General features: G+C 38.1%; 1 protein-coding gene across 2 annotated transcripts in view; it reads left to right on the top strand.

Annotated features, from left to right (window-relative positions):
• The window catches only part of Nrg1 (neuregulin 1), a 1,054,999-nt gene that overhangs the window by 500,787 nt on the left and 533,452 nt on the right, over nucleotides 1–20,760 (top strand). The window lies entirely within an intron of this gene.

Raw genomic sequence — 20,760 nt, 5'->3', positions numbered from 1 at the left:
GTTGTCTGACAGTGATGCATCATTTGTTTTCCTGAGCACAGAGACTCAATTTACACCCCACATCTATGATCATCTGCATCCTCCCTGCATATCCAACTTGAACTTTCCAGATGGTTACATGAATTCTCTCTTATTCAGGGAGCTATCCTTCTTGTCATCCCAATTTCTCCTCATCCCTCATACTTCTACCTTCCTAACTCATCAAGTACTTCAGGGCACAGCTCAGGGCCCACTGCTTTACCTCAGCCAGTGTTTCTGGATTACCTCCCAATTCTTCATCTCCTTTTCTTCTACTTGACCCATGCCCTTAGGCATTGAATTCTCTCTCTCCCTCCCTCCCTCCCTCCCTCCCTCCCTCTTTTTCTCTCTCTTTCTCTCTCTCTCTCCCTCTCTCTCTCCTCTCTCTCTCTTTCTCATACATACACAAGCATGTACACATTTTATTTTTATATTATTAAAAACATAATACTTATGAGCAACCAATATTATTGTTCATGATGTATTTTACTGACATGTTGCATCAAGATCTCTTTGTACAACTAAAGATAAATTTAAAATATTTAAATATATTATAAATATCTCAGATTCTCAAAATATGAAATCTGTGTTTTGTTTCCCATGTGATTGTTAAGAAACTTCACATGAGGATCACAAGTAGGAAGTAGGAGATTGGTCAATAAGTAGAAAAGGAAGTAGAACACTTCAGAGGCCCTTCTAGGACATAATCAAGGAATGTGACAAGCTGACAAGGGCAGATAGACAGTAGTCTGTATATAACCAAGATTTATACTCAGCACAAATTTCCCACTAATTCTTGAGCATTACTCGCACCATTACAGATCTTTTCTTTTCTTTCCTTTCCTTCTTGCCTTCCATCTTTCCTTCTCTCTTTCTCTCCCCCTCTCCCTCCCCCTCCCCCTCCCCCTTTTCCTCTCCTTTCCCCTCTCCCTCCTCCTCCCCCTCTCCCCCTCTCTCTCCTCCTTCCCCCATCCTGGAGCTTGAACTCAGAACTCAGGACCTGGACACTGTCCCTGAGGTTCTTTGTGCTAAAGTCTGGCACTCTACCACTTGAGCCACAGCATCACTTCTAGCTTTTTCTGAGTAGTTTATTTGAGATAAGAATCTCATGGACTTTTCTGCCCATGCTGGCTTCAAACCACAGTCCTCAGATCTCTGCCTCTTGAGTAGCTATGATTACAGTTATGAGCCACCAATGCCCGGCTCATTCCAAACAGTTCCATTTAAGTTTATATTTTTTACTTTTATTAAGAATTGTTCAGTCCTTAAAATTGTCTCTGCTTCGATTTTTCTAAAATTTAATTTTCTAGATCAGAGAAAGATTTTAAGATATCCTCCTTTGATGGAATTACCTAACAGCCTGTGTCTATAGATGTATATTTGTTGATGATGTTGCTTGAGTTTAGTGTGTGCATGTGTGTGTAAATATACATATCCACAAATACAAGATATCCATGACTTTCCCTAATACCCATATAACATTACAAAAATGATTACTACCACTTTTGTTTAAAAATCAGCATAAACATTTTATTTGTTCTGTGAAGGCTTGGACCAAAATTCTTTCCCAACTCAAGGTGAGCTGCACAGTAAATAGTCAGAAACCTTTGTTACTTCAGATAATATACTACACTGTTTTTCTAGTTAAAAATAAAGAATGGCTCCTTGGTTTCTATGCTTAATTTTCCCAAATGCTGAAAAACCTATGCAGGGAAGTTCCCACTGCTGGAGTCTTTTTTTTATTTTATTTTATTTTATTTGAGAACATACTGTACAGAGGGATTACAATTACATGGGCAAGATAATGTGTACATTTCTTACCAAGCATTGCAGCCTCCTCCTTTGTTTACCCTTCACCTCCCTTCCCAGCCTCCCCCCCCCCACCCAACTATTCCCCCCCTCCCCCCCACACCGACATTGTAAAGCTCGTTTTTGATATGACATTTTGTACTTCTCATTGTTGCAACAGGTCCACCTGAATCCTAGTAATCTCTAGCTCCACTTGAAGCCTTTGGGCCCTGTTGCCAATCCTGAAAGTGACTGCCAATCAGTCTCCTGGGTAGGAGAATCAAGCCAGAAATTAGGTGTCTATTTGCCCTGCATGAAAACAAACTTTAATATAAACAGATGTATAGCTTCCATATACTAAAGCTCCAGGAGTCTAACTTTGCCTGATTGCAGGTGGTCATTTTGTTGCTTTTTGTTTTTGTTTGTTTTAATGGATAAGGGAATGGATATGCAGTGGGTCCATTTGATAACAAAGTCAACTTAGCATGTTGACTGTTGTAATGATTATTGCCTGAGGATGATTATGGAAATGTGTACATGTTTGTATTTTTTTACTTTTTCATCATTTCCAATCACAAGGCACAGGCCTAATTGTCAATCCATGTGGATGGGAGAATTAATAATGTTGCTATGTCAATTCTTGAACTGAACAGGCTTTCCATTTCCCTGAAGAGCACATTGGATCATTGTTTTGAAAAATCAATGTTAGGCATAGTCATTTTTCCTCTCATATGCCCTAAATGTTCAAAAAAATCAGAGGCCCAATCTATAAGTATTGGGTTTCTAAACATACGTTTTGTAGGGAAAATTTCTTTCTTGGTCGAGAAACAACAGCTACCAGTATGGAGAAGTTTTCTCTACTAAAATCTTAAACGCTATTGTGAGCACCATTTACCAGTTCTTTTTTCCTATACTCAGGACTGGAGCACAAAGCTGAAGAACCCTCCAGCCCTCCCCCTCTTCCCCCCTGCCAATTTGTGCTATTTTGTTCTGTTTGTTTGTTTCCTTGAATTTACATGTTGTTTATTAGACTGATGAAAAAATTACTTTCGTTTCTGACAATATTTTGGTGGGTTGGTTATGGGGCTTGAACTCAGGGCCTGGGAGCTGTCCCTGAGCTACTTGTGTTCAAGGTTAGCACCCTTACTACTTTAACCATAGAGCCACTAATGGCTTTCAAGTGGTTGATTGGAGATAAGAGTCTCACGGGTATGTTTCTGCCCAGGCTGTCTTTGAACCACAATCCTCAGCTTCCTGAGAAGGTAGAATTACAGGTGTGAGCCACTAGTGCCTGACACAAATATTTTAAATAGTGTTAAATACATACAAATTCAGAAGTGTGTCATGCATATATTTCATAAAATAGACAAAAGAGATGCATACTAGAACATGGATCTGGTTCTTAATGTTATAATGAACAAAACATGTCTATTTTGCTTTCAAAGTTCTCCTCCATGTACTTTAAGAAGGATCGTCACATGGTATATAGAAAGCATGCCTACGTTATATTTCTTTTTCATGTCCCTGAGGTTCCCGACAGAGGTTCCTCACCATTTGTTTGTCAGAAGCTGATGTCCTCTAGCCTTCAAAGCTCCAAATAGAACCCTCTTCTGGCTTTGGGAAAAATGAAGCCGATCGCAGATCAAGTGGCCTATAGCTAGAGCACAAGCGGCTGTTTTTGTTTGCTTGCTTGCTGATGAGCTAAATACTTCAAAAGGAGTTGCATGTCCATTAATATTCTACAGGTTTTGTACTAATAAAAGAATATTCATTGTATTAAAAAAATCAAAGAATGAAAACTAAGATCTGTTTTTTTATCTATTTTGAATACTTTGTGCTAACAACATGGATATAAGAAATACCTGCTCTTCATCAGGCCAATAGTTCCACTGTGGCAGGTCCCTGCTTGCCTGGTTTACAGCTATTCCCCAATATTTCCACGAAGCCTAACGCATATTGAACTCTCATCATCCCCATTGGATTGAAATGCAGCACAATGACACAGTCTGGATTTTGCATGAAACCCTGTTTCTGGCATTTCTGTCCACCCTGGGGTCAACCCCAGAACAAGGTGATGAAATGTGAAGGGTGATGCCTTGAGCCTGGTCACTATCTCAACTTACATGCGCAGTCATTCCATCCAGTACAGTGATCATCTTCTCTTCTTTCAAAGGTCAGCAGGTCATATCCATTGAAAATAAACATGCACATACACATGCACCAGTGCTGTCAGAAATTAGGATTTTTGTAGGCTATTCAGAAGCCATGGAGGTAGAGTATGATCAAACCAGTGCAGATTTGATTATACTGTGATTTCCCATCTCACCTGCTAGGCTCCCTTAATTCTGCTTGCCATGTGTACCTTTCTGTTTAGTGCGGATTTCCTCTCCCATGAAGCCATGATCTGTGCTGTAAGGTGCTGAAGTGGGAAAAAAGAACTGGAGTGATGAGCCTAGTTAGAGCCTGCTGTCTGCTAAAGCAGGAACAACAGGCTCATCAGAAGTGGAGGCAGGTAGCCCTTAGCACACAGAGGCATCTGAGACTTGGGGAGACAAAAGAATAAAACTATAAGCGGAGTAGCATCTGTTAAAAGTTTCTTCAGTCGGGTTGGGAAGGTGGCTCGGTGGTAGAGCGCTTGCCTTGCATGCATGAGGCCCTGGGTTCGATTCCTCAGCACCACATAAGCAGAGGGGGGGGGGGGAAAGCTGGAAGTGGTGCTGTGGCTCAAGTGGTAGAGCGCTAGCCTTGAGCTAAAGAGCTGAGGGACAGTGCCCAGGCCCAGAGTTCAGGCCCCATGACCAACCCCTTCCCCCCCCCCCCCCCAAAAAAGAAAAGTTTCTTCAGTCATAAAGGAAAGGACAGACATTCTGATTACTAATACAGCAGGGGACAAACAGAAAAAAGAAGTAAGAAGAGGAGGAGAATGATGATGAAGAGAGGGAGAGGAAAGGAAGAACACAAGAAGGACAGAAGAAAGGGGGAAAGGAATATGTAAAGAAGGAGGGAGGAGGGAAGAAGGGAGGAAAAGGAGAGGCAGGAAGATAGTTGGTCCCAGAGAAGCCTTTTAGTCATGGAGATTACAAATGGTGAAATGTCTGAATGTAAAGAACAGTTGCACACAGGGTGTACACTTACAGAGATGCAGAGTGTATTCATGCAGATGTGTGTAGTTGGGAATTCTGTATGCTCAATCACCACACTGGGTAGAAATTCTTATTTCATCATCCAGAATACAGTCAGAGGTTTGCCTGGATCTTTGCCAGCTCATGACTCCAAAGAAGGCTGTCTGTGTGGCCTGAGAAGTCACCCACCTGTCCCCAGGCTAAGACAACTTGGGAGGGACAAATCAATTTCCTCATTGACTCTAAGGCTGCCTCCATTCTTAGGGTTCTTCTGTTTATTTTTAGCTTTCAGTCTGGATTTTCCTGGAGCTAAAAATGCCATGCTGGCATGTATCTCTCAATGCCCACTTAAATAAGTGCCTTACACTTAAAATAGTTCCATGAACATATCCCAAAATACGTTATCTGAACATTCTTGGACCTCCACTGTATCCTGTGCTGAATGTTTCCTTTGTCCTAATTTCTAAGTTTGTGGCTGTGTTTTGACACACACGTGCTCATGAGTTCCTGTTTTAGCTTGAGGGGAAATATTGCCTCTGTGCTTGTAGATTTTTATTATTCTTGCCTTCCATTTTTCTCCTCTGTTGGCAAATAAGTGATAGGAGAGTTAAGACTGCCAAGATCCTATATACTAGTGGGGTTTCACAGCCTTTGTGAAACATCTTCATCTTCACAGTTAGACCTGGCGTAGCCAACTAGCTAGAAAAACCCAAGAGGTTAGATGTTTTGTTGTTTTTTTAATCCTCATCTTTATTTTCCTTCTCTCTTCCTCTTAACTATATCTAATGTTTGACTCAGGAAGGTGGAAGAGTAAAGATGTTTCAGAAAAAGGGTTAAAAAAATCAAGGAGTAACAAATTCCTTTGATGTTTTCTAGGATACTTGAAGCGGAACCTACTGGGTATTTACTTCCTTTTTCTGTGCTACAATGAAATGAATGCTATTCTTAGGTGCTTAATCTTGTTTCTGAAAATAAAGTAGGACTGTATATGAACATATTAGGATTCTATTTCCCATGATGATGTATTAGCACAATTCAGTTAATCTTGAAACTGAGTGTTTGTTTTCTAAATTCAATAGTCCACGCAGAACACAGGAATTGGGTGTAGTGCCTGTGGGCTGTCTGAAACGATCATTTTGTGTTGTGTATGGCAGAGAATGGCTAGCTTTGCCTGAAATCAGCTGTGTTCCATTCATTAAGAATTAAGGTCAGGGGAAATGCAGTTATGAAATTCAATGTATATTCTATAAAATTAAGAAAATTGAGGGAAGGGGTAGAGTTAGGAAGGATGAGGGAGAATGATCAAAAGTTATTGCATTCCTACATTAGTTGGGATTTTTTTCCCCCGTATACTACTTTGTTGAATGGCAACTTCTTTGTGCAACGACTTAAAGATAAAAATACATTTTAAAAAATGAATTCAATTTTATGAACAAACAAACAAAAAGGGATAAATGTCAACCATGTAGACTTGACCACCCTAAAAGATGTACCTTTTTCTAATTCTCATGAAGGTGCTATTCCGGGTCAGCTCTGAAGATATTCAAATGACAGTATCATCTGAGTTTAGAACATGAAGAGGTATTATCTAACACTAGACATTCTAATTATTTTTAATATATATTTATTGTAAAGATACTGTACAGAGGGGTTATAGTTACATGAGTAAGGTAGTGAGTACATTTCCTATCGAAAATTGTTACCCCCTCCTTTGTTTTTCCCCTACCATCCCTTCCCTCCCCAACCTTTCCAACTCCCTTCCCTCCCCCTGCCAAGTTGTGAAGTTCATTTTTTATTATATATTTTTATTGTAAAAATACTGTACAGAGGAGTTGCAGTTATATGAATAGGGTAATGAGTACATTTCCTATTGATTATTGTTACCTCCTCCTTTGTTTTTCCCCTACCACCCCTTCCCTCCCAACCTCCATAAAGTTCATTTTCAACATAGTGTCTTGTATCTCTCATTGTTACAATGGGTGAACCTGTATCTCTAAGCTTTTTGTTTTTTCCCTTCCCCTCTCCAAATTAGAAAAAATATATATACAAGATGCAGGGCACTGGAATCAAATACAGTGAAACAGGGGTTATACCATGGGCGAAGAACATACAAAAGAAACAAAAAAAAATCACAAAGAACATTATAAATACATTAGAAACAATAGCAAGAAAGAAAAAACCACTTGCGTTCTTATCTTGGGGCTCATTTCGCTTAACGTCACCTTATATGGTCATATGTACATAGCTTTTGAGCTTTTCTGCTTGTCATAGACATATACTAGTTATTGCAAATAAGGGAAACCATGGGACCTATGTTTCTTTGGGCCTGACTTACTTCGCTTAATATATTTTTTTCCAAGTCTTTCCATTTCCTAACAAGTGGGATGGTGTCATTCTTTCTGATGGAGGCAGAGAATTCCATTGTATACATATACCACATTTTCTTGATCCATTCATCTACTGAGGGGCATCTTGGTTGCTTCCATATCTTAGCTATGGTGAATAATGCTGCAATAAACATAGCTGTGCTGGTAGCTTTAGTGTGGCCTTGTTTGTGATTATTTGGGAAAAATATCCAAAAGTGGGATTGCTGGGTCATAGGGGAGCTCTATGTGGAGTCATTTGAGGAACCTCCATACTGCTTTCCAGAGTGGTTGAACAAGTTTACACTCCCACCCACACTGCAGTAGGGTCCCTTTTGGCTACATCCCCTCCAGCATCTGTTGTTATTAGGTTTCTTGATTATAGCCATTCTAACTAAGGTGAGATGGAATCTCAGCGTTGTCTTGATTCGCATTTCTTTTATGGCTAGAGAGGTTGAGCATTTCTGCATGTGTCTATTAGCCATTCTTATTTCCTCTTCAGAGAAGTCTGTCTTTAAGTCTTTAACCCACTTATTAATTGGGCAGTTGTTTCTTTGAGGATTTGTTGTTGGAGGATTTAATTTTTTGAGTTCTAAGTATATTTTAGATATGAGGCCCTTGCCCATTGTGTACTTGTGAAGATCTTCTCCCAATCTGTGGCTTTCTATTGATCTTGCGAGCTATGTCTTTTGCCATGCAGAAGCTCTGCAGTTCCATGCAATCCCATTTGTCCAACCTTTCTTTGATTTGTTGTGTTCCTGGCATTCTAATTAGTAAAATGTGTAATTAGAAGTTAAATACTTCTAGTATATATAAGACTGTATTATTTAAAGTGAATACCACACGAGGAAGGTGACTCATCACCACTAAATTGATTGGGAAAGCACTAGTATATGTTGAATTTATCATTCTGAACATCATTTCAAGTACATGAGGACAACACAAGGTTGGTAATCACCAAATCTTTCTTCAATGAAACCTGAGTAGGATCCCATGGTTGCTTACCCATTGTTAAATAGACGTAGGAAGACACAGGTGCCTAGAGACACAATGACCAATCTGCTAACTCTAGTTTTCTGTGATAGGATTCAGAGTTATTTTTATCTTATAATTTAACATCTTCATATTATTTAAAAGATTAAAAATAATGTATAAATTATCCCTCCCTCCAAATAAAACTACTATGAAATAGAAATAACAATTATTGCTATTCTAATATTCCAGTTAATGATTGATGACCATGAGGTCTTTTTCAGTATAAAAACAAAGTTGTAGGCAATAATAGTAAATAAATAATCCTAGCACCTAATGTTTCTTGAATCTACATCTTGCTATATATATAGATATTCATGTATATATGTATATATAACTAAATATATATACAGATATATATGACATGTAGATACATATATAAATATAACATATAAGTAAGTATATCATATATGATATATTACAAACATAGATATATATCAGATATATGTACATATATGTATCATATCTGCACACACACATACACCCAGTGTTTGGGTTACATTATCTTATTTTAACTTCATAATAGGCCTACGATACTATTTTAAATATTCCCATATTTGTATAATATTCCTGTTAAATTATTAATATATGCTATATTAATATTTGCATTACAGAGATAGATGAGAAAACTGAGGCAGAATGAGGAAATTTATGCAGCTGGACAAAACTAGGTGAACAGAGTCAGGATTTGAACCCAAGCCCCAGGTTCAATCACATAACCATTTCACCTCAAAGAACTGGCAGACTTAAACCTTAGCTCTGGGGATCAGATTAATCCCATTGTGAAGAGATTTCTTTATCACTTCTGCTAATTTCGAAAGCTTTTCAGGCACTGCTAAATTATTTCGTAAATAAGATCAAGCCATGAGGCCATGGTGGAAGTCATGTATCAGATTATGTGTTTAAATGTTAGAAATGTCTGATATGGAAAGAAAGAAGGAGCTAACATTTGAGATAAGCCAATGTCCATGAGGCAATGTGTAAATGGTGTCTGTATATTTATATCCTCACTACTATGTTCAATTGTAGTCACAGATAAGGAAACTCGGATTGGGAATTATTAAGTAACCCAGCCAGGTTTGTAAAGATGTACAGCTGAGAATCTACAAGGCTACATCCCATAGTAGTCAGAGGAAAGACTGAGAAAATAAATATTTGGGGATTCAAAGCCTGGTCACAGAATTATGTGGACTGGCTATGAACATAGAGTCAGGTGACATCATGAGCCCCAATTCTTTCAACTTCGAAATAAGAAATACACATTTATTTTTCATTTCTCAAGAAGAGAATTTTAGTTACTCTATGTATTCAATTACTTCTTGGCAAAAAAAAAATGTTGTATAAATGAAGAACAAAAGTAGAAAATCTTCTCCAGTGACAAACATAACAATTTGGTACAAAATCAATATTTAATTTTTTTGTTTTTACATTTTGTTAGCATGTATTTACGACACCTATCGATAGGGTTCAGTCACTGTGAGATTCCAACACATGATACAGCACATAATTTTCACTTGAGAACACTGAGAGTATATTTGGCAAAGAAGAAGGGCTTTGTAAGTGCTTTGTAAGTATACCAATTCCTTCAAAATTCAGTTCCTAATGGAATAAGGCCTTGAAGTCACATGGACTATACTTTCCTTAAAACTTACCACCAGATGCTTACTTTCCACAGTTGTAACAGGTAACTTTCTCCACTTGAAACTTCTTTTCCAACATTGCTGGTGTCTTTCCTATCCACTGAACAAAGCCACACTTCTGGTGTCTGGTCTTTGCTGCAGTGTACCTTCTGATCCAAAGACCTTCCTCTCTCTCAGGAGCCTTAGCCTCAGTGAGAGCTAATTCCTGATCACGCCAACCTGCACACAGCTTTTCTGTTTTCCATACTCAAAGTGCCGGACCATCACCAGATATGGACTGCTCTGGAGTTTCCTTTTCCTGTTCTTTACTTTGCAGTCCGAACCCAAGACCTCATACATGCCTGCATAGTGGTCTACCACTAAGCTTCCTCTCTGCTCTAACCCTTCCTAGAGTTTCTCTACAGGATTTGTATCTATGGATTTATCTGTTTTATTTTAAAACAGGTTTCAAAATTCTTGATGTTTGAACATTCTTTAGTTTCTTTGTTTCGGGCTGGCAGTGAGGCTTGAACACAAGGCCTCACATTCTCACTTGGCTTTCTCACTCAAGGATAGAGCTCTACCACTTCAGCCTTAGCTCCACTTCTAGCTTTATGCTGGTTAATTGGACATAAAAGTCTCATAGATGTTTTTGACTGAGATAGCTTTAAAGTATGATTCTCATATCTCAACCTCCAGATAGCTAGGATTACAGGTGTGAACCACTGGCATACAGCTTTAAGTATTCCTTTCTGGCTATACAGTGCAGGATACATTCAATACATACTTGATGATTTTTTCTTTAGAGGAAAAAAAGGAGGGAGAATAAGGAAAAGTGGCCGCTATGTGAAAGGAACTTCATATAATTACTTCAGGAAAAATAATAGAACGTTCTTTGATCAATTGTAGTAGCTATAGAAGAAATTTACCTTTCCTATAGCTCAGTGTCACAATTTGCCAAATAGAGGTCAGCCATTAGTTTTGCCTACCATGGTTGATATATGGAAACATTCTGAATGGTTTGTAAGCTCTTTGGAGACATAAATTCAAGAATACTAAGTAAAAGGACTGATCAATACAGAGTTCAGTTTTCAAAATTCTCTCATCTACTAAGGCTGGATTTCTTGGCAGCACTAGCATGAGCTACTTAAAAAAAATATTTGTTCCTAAGTTTGTATTGATTGAATTTATTAAAATGCTATATTGCCATACCCATTTGTTTACAAGAAGGCATCTTTATATGTCAAATCTAAATCTCAAAAGGCAATTAAATAAATGAAAATAATGCAGAGTAACCAAAACTTCAAAGCAATTATGAACAGCATTCTTTATTCATTTTTAATATGCCTAAAGGAAAAGAACAAAAAGTTGAAAGCCTTTAGTATGATAAATGTTGCAATTCAGTGCAAAATACACATTTTAATTTCACAACATCTCTTACAGAAAGAAAGCATGGCAAGGAGTAAAGATCCCGTGTGTTGATGGTTACAGTCTTAGCATGTTCCTCCAAAATTCATATGCTGGTACCCCACACCCAGACATGAGAGGTTCAGCAGGTCACTACATCAAGAGCTCCTTCTTACAAGTAGATAAGTGTTCTTATGGCAGAGGTTGAAGGAGCAGCCTCATTCCTTTTACAGATTCCTTTTCTGCCACATATGAAACAGAATCAGCCGTAACCAGGCAGTAAACTTTGGATTTCTCAGCTCTCAAATTGAGAGAAATAAATTACTATTATGCGTAAACAAACCAGTCTAAGGTATGTTGTTATAGCAGTGCAAATGGACTAAGACCTCTGTCCTCAGGCTCTGTAGAATCTCCAGATGTCTTTGAGACTATAAAGGACCTAGATCTTCAAATTCAGCATGCTATTTTGAGGTGCTAGGGATTGAACTCAGCTAGCCAAGTGATATGCCACTGAAACCAGAACCAAGTCCTTTTGCTTTTTATTTTTCTAATTTTTAGATTATCTCTAAATAGTTATACAAAAGGGTTTCTGTTCAACTTATCCATTTATGAGTAAATGGATCTTGATCAATGATAACCCACCCATCCACCATCTCTCCCAACTCCACCTTTCCCCTCCAGTCACCTGATTCTGTTTTCACTTATATACATTGAACATTGTCCTTTTAGTTTATTTTTCAGGAAAGAGTCTCGTACTTTTGTCCAGGCCGGCCTCTGACCAGGATCCTTCTGTCTCTGCCTCCCCAAGATGCTGGAGGATTACAGGTGTGCCTTGCCAGGACATGTTTAAGTAAAAGAGAAAGGTACATATGAAAAAGCACAGAACAAGATACCATTTTTTAGCATACATTCCAGCTTCTAATATTTGTTAACCTCTTGTCACCATGTTTATAAATAATAAAGATGGACTATGGTCTGTCATCTTTGTCATTCTCTACATTGTAAAATAGGATTGTGATCTGAAATAGAAAACTAATATAAAAATGAATGTCGTAGGAAGAGAAGCAAAACCTAAGAAGGATCTATATAAATTGGAATGCATATGAACAAAAAGTAAGGCAGCTAGTACAGAATCAAAACTACCTTTTGTGGCTTAGGTACCAAAGGAAAAATAGCATGTTTGTCACTGAGATCAGTCTCTAGGAATTAGAGATCAAAACTATTTCATTATGTCTGGAAGCTACCTGAATGGAAATCCTAGCAGAAGCCTGAAAGACTAAAAGGAACTAAAAGACCTGTGACTTGATTGTTTCACTAAACAGAGAACCTCCTGCTCAAAATAAAAAGCATTACAATAAATAAAATAAAAACGCTTCCCTGTAACACGAGTATTAGCACAGAATTGTGAATCAATGGTGGGTCTGGATGAGGAAAACAAGTCAGAGTTTGAATAGAAGTGGGGTCAAGGATGAGCTATAACTATTCAAGTCAGGACAGCAGAGGATATCACAGCCCAAAGCAGACAGGAAATCCCATGAGGATCTAAAATTTAAGTCTGTTCTTTCTGGAGAAGGAGGCAAGGAATAAAAGGAAGAGAAGCTGACTCTGGTAATAGCTTTCACTATCTTGGAGTGCAGGGGATAAAAATGGATGCAGGCTTCTTTTTTGCAGGTCCTAAACTTTCATATTCTCCATGTAAAACCCAGCACCTCTTTGTAGTGTTCATAGAATCTCAGTGTTGGGAAGGATTTCAGAGGTGATCAGGAGAGCACTTGTATTTGAATCAAACCCTTTTTGGTGTGTCCAATGAAGAAAAGGGAAAAAAATGAGAGGAAAGGAAATTCCTATTCCAATCTATAAATGCTTTTTCAGTGAGATAGGCTGAATAAAGTACAATTTTAAAGCAAGCCTATAATTGTCAATCAGTTAGCTATTAAGAGCTCCATAATGGTTTGAATACTTTTATGTATTTTAACCATCATAATTGCTCAAAGGTTGTTCAGATATTCAAATAGAGAAAAAAATTCGATAGAAATAAAAGGAGATGGCTCTAAAATTGGAGGTGTTTGAGGAAACCAGCTCTTCTCTTTGTGTGTTAATGTTAATGGATATTTGCAAGCTGCAAAAAAGGCTTGTGGTTGATCTATTTTAAGAAACCCTGATGGCTTGGCCATATAGTCTAGATTTAAGTTTTTAAACAAATTTATGAATTTATGAAATATGCAATAAGGACTAAAAACCATGGCTTTTTGTTTTATGCAAACACTGTTTTATGGATATCTGTTTCACACTTGTAACTCAGATAATATAGCAATGGCTGATGATTATAAATCATTTCTTACAACATTTCTTTCGATAGTGAATTCATTTGATGTACATAACCCATGCATCAGTTTATATAGAACTATTTCCAGTAATAGCCCCTAATTTTCCAAGAGTATATGGATCACAAGTGGATTTTAAGTGAGTGATTTGAAACCAAGAAACAATGGTCACCCCACCAAAAATACATGTACTAACTAATCTGTGAGACATGTTTAACTATTCATCTTCAAATAAAAATAATTTTAAAATTATATAAGAGTGATGCACTTCCTTTATACATACACATACAGATACACATATCCATATTATTGTTTATATATATGTATATATGTATATGTATATATTCCTTTGAAAGAAGGTACACTGCATTTTAGGAAGTTACTCACTAACAAATCATATTCTCCATCCATGCTGAGGCTGAGATTTCCAGTCATGGAGTTAGTTTTCTTAACCCTTAAACAATCAGCTCTTTAGCTCAATTTACAATGGGGAAAAGTTTACATGGAGGGGGCAGCTGTTAAGAAATAGATGGCCCATCATTCCCAAAAGCCTGTTGCCATTTTAACACATGTCCAAGGCCACCACCTTTTCAGATGTTAGTCCTAACAAGAACCAGTGTCTTTGTAATCAATTCCATCCACCCATTGCTTTTAAACCATAGTTTCCCTTCCTGGTCCACTGGGAAAGAACCTCTCTTCTGTTCTCTAGCATAAGTGGATACATCTGCTAGCAAACAATGAGAAACCAATGAGGTGTGAAGCAGACTCCAGTGCTTTCTGTTTCCTTTCTTCATAGACTCTGTGGGGAAGAAGGAAAGTGCAGAGAGATGCTAATGTTGTATACACAGTGTCTGAAGTAAAACTGAAATAAAGCATCTGGGGGATTTCATCAAAGTGTATCATAGGTGCAGATGGAAGGGATGTATGCTGCTTACAAGGAAGAAAGGGAAGAGATAGATGGAGAACCGGTGCAGGGACTGATTCACCGCTGGCACCATAAGAAGATGGAATAACCTCAGGTTGTACATAGCATTTGTGTCTTCCTTTTCCTTTCACAGTTGACAGTATTACCCTTCATGATCTGCCCTGGACTCACTTTTTTTTATCATGAGAAGGAAGACCGAGTATAGGAAAAAAGAAAGGAAAGAAAAGAGGCAGACACCACGTTGTACTATTGAGGAAACTAATAAAGGAAAAAGGAGAGATCTGGCCACCATGAAGGAAGAAGGAGATTCTGCCACCATGTCTACCAGTCAGTGATGTCAATCCTAATTCAAGGTGTGATCATTGATGTGTGAAGAAAGTATATTTGCTATGTGACAACCAGGATCTCTCCGAAATTCTTTCACTGATAGCAAAATATTGCATACCCTTTGCTTTGGAAATTAAGAATCCAGCACAACCATGTTTATTGCAGTATGGGATAAGCCTAGATGTTCCCTAGTGGACAAATGGATCAAGAAAATGTGGCATATATTCACAATGGAATTTTACTCACCCATTAGAAAGAATATTGTACCATTTTGTAAAGAAATGGAAAGACCTGGCAAAAATTACATTAAGTGAAATTAGTCATGCCCGGAGAGACAGAGGATCTATGTTTTCCCTTTTATGTAGAAGCTAGACTTAGCCTACAAACTTAGATGTAAATATTAGGTGGTATGCAAATTGCATACAAATGCATTACATGAAATATGGTAGATTCAAAGGAGATCTCAAATAGTATAATTCTTTAGAAAGGCCAAGTTAAATGGCATGCTTTAATACGTACATTGTGGGCAGCTCCTATTAAAAGTATGCTCTGGGAACAAACAACAAAAAGTTCTTTGGTAAAGCTGTGTTGACCTGAAACTCTTCTCATACTCTTGTCTTGTTGCTTTATCTCTCTGATAGGGAAGTTGGAAATCTTTCTAAATTATACCATTCAAACAGCAAACAGTGGAAGGATCCAGACTTCCCAGTATAGTAGCTTAGCAAACTCTAAACTTAGTGTTCTCAAGATCATACTAAGAAAAGCCAGTGTACTTTTGTAATCTTTCCCTCTTTCTCCTACTCTTTCTCTCTCCTTTCTTTCTCTCCCCCCACCTCTCTGTAGTGATGTGGAGACCCTAACAGTGCTTCCTTCCTTACTTCTTCTGGCCTTTCCTCCCTCGTTTTCTCCCTTCCTTCCTCCACAAAGCTTTCTTCCAACTTTCCATCCATTTTCTTATGTAAAGCACTTTTGATTTCTAGCCATCTGTTAATACAAGGCAGTGAAAAATGTTGAAGTCACATCAAATTCCACTTGCTCTGCCAGTTAAAAATACAGATGCTTCCTGTTTTATGCTTTCCTCTCACTTTCTCTGGAGTTTAAACATGAAAATATGTTCCATGATAAAAACCAGCACATATCCCCTTTCATCAGGAAACATATTCCAAACAATGAGAAGGGGGGAGGCTTGTTTTCCTAGGTCCTGGGTGAATACTTGAATGTTGGAGGAGTCATACATAGAACCATAATTTCATAGAGCAAGAACATAATTATTCACAACGATCACATTTTATAGATGAAGAAACTGAGATCGCAGGGAATTGTTATAATTGTTCTCATATGTGCTGTGCATCAACTTGCCAAAATTCACATCGGTTTACATTTTCACCCAACATGTCTGGGCCTCAATTGCTCCGTAATACTTCATGCTATGCACTACTTTCAGAAAGAAGACTTTTGGCTACTGGGAAAGGCAAACTTATTGAGTAATGGAATATTAGCTTGAAATTCACTGAATGTGCTGGGCTGAACAAAAACTAAGCAGGACTTATGGTCAGGACACCCGGGTTCCAGTCACAAATCTCTACTAACTACACATCAGACTGCAGATCAAGATTTCTGCTCTTTATGCACATAGAACCTAGGTCAAATGGCCTCTAAATATATTTCCAGTTGTTTGAAGCTTAAGTTGTTTTTTTCTTTTTTGTCACTTTTCTGCTGACTCAGAATACAGAACCAGGCCAAGTTATTACCACCATAAATCTCAATTTTTTTCCAAGTGCAAAAGGAGAATAACACATTCTCTTATTTTACCAATGTTCAGATACTAAATGATCTAGCACTGAAGTGTCAATCTTTGGAAATCACACTGTATTCATACGTGTGTGACTTACAAATTATATATATTTAAAAATTATTGTAATCCTATGTATACATATAGATGCTAATATATCTGATTAGATACTAAAGCTAGAGTAATGTCATATCCATAACACTTAGCAATGTTCTTGGCTTAGGTTTTATAATAGAATACTCTATCGACTCGCATTCCTATTTTTGGTAACATATCATTTTCATATGTGCTGCTGGGGAATCATACCCAGGTTAGACTAGTCAAACACTCTACCACTATATTGTATTCTCAGTCCCCTCATCATATCTATAACTCTCAGACTAGCTATAAGATAAAACTTCGCACATGACTGTATTATCTGTGTATATATAATCCTATTTTACTATCTCCTATCTCAATAGGTAGGCCCTTATCTATTTTACTAATCCAACACAGAGACTTACTACTATTTTTCTTTCATGCCTCCTGACTCACCAAATAATACCTTATGGGCTCACCTTCCTGATGTCTTCTATTGTCTGCATTTTTCTTTTTTTCCACTATAGAATACTTCAAGCTACCATCATTCCCTCAATGAATTACTGAACTCTACTTGTCAGTTCAAAGGACTACTTCAGATGCTATATTGGTCTGGACCATCCCACAGCCTAAACCTCCCTAACAGCTTTTCTCCAGTCTCAATAAAGACCACATTCCATAGCAAGACTTAGAACAGATAGCTCTGGCCATGGACCCATGAAATATCCCACTGACCTTTTAGGTTCTTCTCTTCATCATTTATGGAAGCATAAATTGAGTTCAACCATTCCACCAACAGTCACCTTGTTAATGTTATTCTTCTGCTCTCCTGCTAATTATATGTCCTCAGAGAAGATTCTTTGACCTCCCTAGCAAAATTCCCTCTTCTGTATTTCTCATTGTGTGCTGTCTCCTTGCTTATTGTTCCTTTACATTTGCTCATGTGATAGTGTGTTTTGTTTTGCTTCATTTTGTTTTCTGCAGCACTGCAGCGTTGCAACTCTAGGACTGGAAGCTTGCTGTGGCAGAGCTCCAGGCCTGCTTCTCACAGGTTATTTTAAGGTTAAGATCTCACATCCCACCAGGGCATATAACTGAGCTGCGATCCTCTACTTTTAGGATTCCCATTGTCTTTGGGATAACAGGTGTATACCACTATATCCAGCTTCTCTTCAGTGGAGATAGGGTTTTGAGCACTTTTCTGCCCATGACAGTCTGGCAACATGATCCTTTCAATCTCAGATGCCATGTAGCATGAGGTGACAGGTACATGAACTGCACCCAACTATGGATTGGAAGGAGATCTTGCAAACTTTGCAAAATTTAAGGCTGGCCTTGAACTGCAATTCTTCCATTCTCATCCTCCCAAGTGGATAGGTTACAGGCATGAGCCACCAGTGTCTGACTGCTTGTGTGATACTTGATAAATTATATTTTGATATCTTCTCTGTAACTAGATTGTGAATTCCATGATACCTTGACTATTTTTCTATCACCATACTTACACATAACATAAAGTATTGAACAATGCAGTCTTAAACCAACCCTCAATAGGTTTTAATAAGAATTATCCCACATGTCAAATTAAAACTTTACTCCCTCATATATACCCTGAGAGATACCAAGATAAAAATCATAAGTGCTGTAAATTCAGATAAAGGAGAAATCAGTAAAACCTAGTTACTGGGGAAAACTTCCCAAAAGGCACAATTCGAACTGTGTTTTGAAAAGTAATTATAATTTGAATAGCAGATTGTATGACTAACTCTTAAAGCCTTGTTTATATATTGACTATTCTCCCTTTTTTTTTTTTTTTTTGTCAGTCGTGGGCTTGAACTCTAGGCCTGAGTGCTGTCCCTCCGCTCTTCAGCTCAAGGCTAGTGCTCTACCACTTGAGCTACAGTGCCACTTCCGGTTTTCTGGTGGTTTATTGGAGATAAGAGTGTCACGGACTTTCCCGCTTGGGCTGGCTTTGAACTGCGATCCTCAGATCTCAGCCTCCTGAGTAGCTAGGATTACAGGCTTGAGCCACCGCCCCTTATTCTCCATTTTTTTTACATACAGTCTTCACCCTGCTCCCACAAAGTCTACTTGGGGATATGATATGGGACCCATAATAGGACTACCTTGCCCCCCAAGTGAGTTAGCTCAAGATATGCATAAGAGATTCATGGGCATTTGTTTTCCTGCCATTCCCTGCTTGGTCACAGTTGTGATGGTTAATTCCTTTTCCAAGCCCTGGTTCCTGTGAGATGATTTGGAGCTCCCAGTTGAGGGTCTTAGTAGGTTACCCCTATAAATGCTCATGATTTTCTGATGCAGCGACAGCAGAGTACTTTAAACTCTCTGTGTTTATCCTTTTGGGGTGTGTCATCTGTTTACTGCCAAGAATAAAAGACTTTTTACAAGTTTACAAAAAAAGGCTGTCAGCTTGTCAGTGGAAATTTTCTCAAACAAAATATAGCTGTACTTTTCTCCTCTTATTTGTTCAGTTTAAGTAATACATATGCTTTGCTTCAAAACAGATCACAAAGAAGGGCTCACTTCAAACTGGTTATTACAAACATGCTGGCAGAATTAAATGCACTTCCTAAGTAATACAGAAAATACCTGTCCAAGAGAAAATAGAAGGCTGCCTCCCCATCCCATACATTCTTATGAATGGATCTTCAGAGAGAATAAAGAGGTCAGCCATATAATCTCAGTACCCCAGCTCCCTTCCCCAGGTATAAACATGGAAACATTCTGAGTGTTGCTGATAGACTTGGAAAGAAAGCACAGGAGGCTGGCTGGACTGGAAAGGTTATGAGCTGATGGTGCTTATGGAAAGGGGGTTTGGACTCCAATCAAAGCTATTCTGTGACAGCCATCCCAATGGTGGGATCTGTACATGTAAGAAATGGTACCCAGTTTCCCTCAGGAGCAGCTTTGATAGGAGTCAATGCCTCTCAGCCATGAATCTCAGGGTTCATTGTCATCCCAACTGCCATCAAGCACATCTGGTCTGAGGAGAAAAATCACCTTTCACAGCAGAAGCTTTCCTTGGGACCGACTTTTCAGTTGACCAAGAAGGAAGAAACTCACTGATATCCACTAATAAACATTGTCTTTAGCAGTAGCAAACCCAGTAGTTTGGCCAGGGTTGACTAGAACATTAAGCTTTAACTTCTAGAGTTCATTGATTAATTAAAATAATACTAGTCAAGCTTTCTGTGACAATTGTGAATAGAAATATTCCTTCTAAGCATAGTCCCCGTATTTTAAAAATGAAGAAACATGTAGTCAATAAAACTATAGATGACATGTGATAATTAGAATAAATGAATCTATTATATAATGTCCTTTGCCAAAAAAAGCCTAATGGTTAAGAGGCAAATTAATCTGAGTAGTCTTATTATAATAGTCATAGTCAGCATAATGGGATGAGTCATTCTATATTATAATTATGACTCAAATAATATATACTTTAGGAGATCATCTTTTTCATGATGTGTTGGGATAGAATGTGGTAAGATAAGAGCAAAGACTTTCACTCACACATTAGATATTCTAAGTAGGATTCATTTTCACGACTGCCTTATTGAGAAGAAATGTCCTAAGAAATATCTCAGGGGAGATAAATACATACATGAGCTTGATCTCTGAAGAGAATGTGTTTCTTTCCCTAGAAAAGCCACATGGGGAAAAATAATGAGATAAAGCAAGTCTTCTCAGAACAAAAGATATCCATAGCACCCTCTCCTTAGGGCTGTGCTCACATCTGTGAGTCTGCTGGATTCATAGGTCCTTCAAATATGCAAAGCGAAGGATAATTATAAAATTAACTGATGCTTAATGAGTACTTACTGTGTGACAAGGAACTTTCCAAAGCTTCCCAGAGAAAATTCTTACTGAATCTAACAGCACTCAAGAGCTGATCTTTATGGCAGTCTTCCTTTTTCAGACAAGGACACTGAGGGGCAGCA

The sequence above is a fragment of the Dipodomys spectabilis genome, unplaced genomic scaffold, assembly GCF_019054845.1.
Source record: "Dipodomys spectabilis isolate Male_0828 unplaced genomic scaffold, ASM1905484v1 ptg000009l, whole genome shotgun sequence".
Lineage (NCBI taxonomy): Eukaryota > Metazoa > Chordata > Mammalia > Rodentia > Heteromyidae > Dipodomys > Dipodomys spectabilis.
Note: the sequence above shows the minus strand (reverse complement) of the source record. Positions and strands in the feature narration are given on the sequence as shown.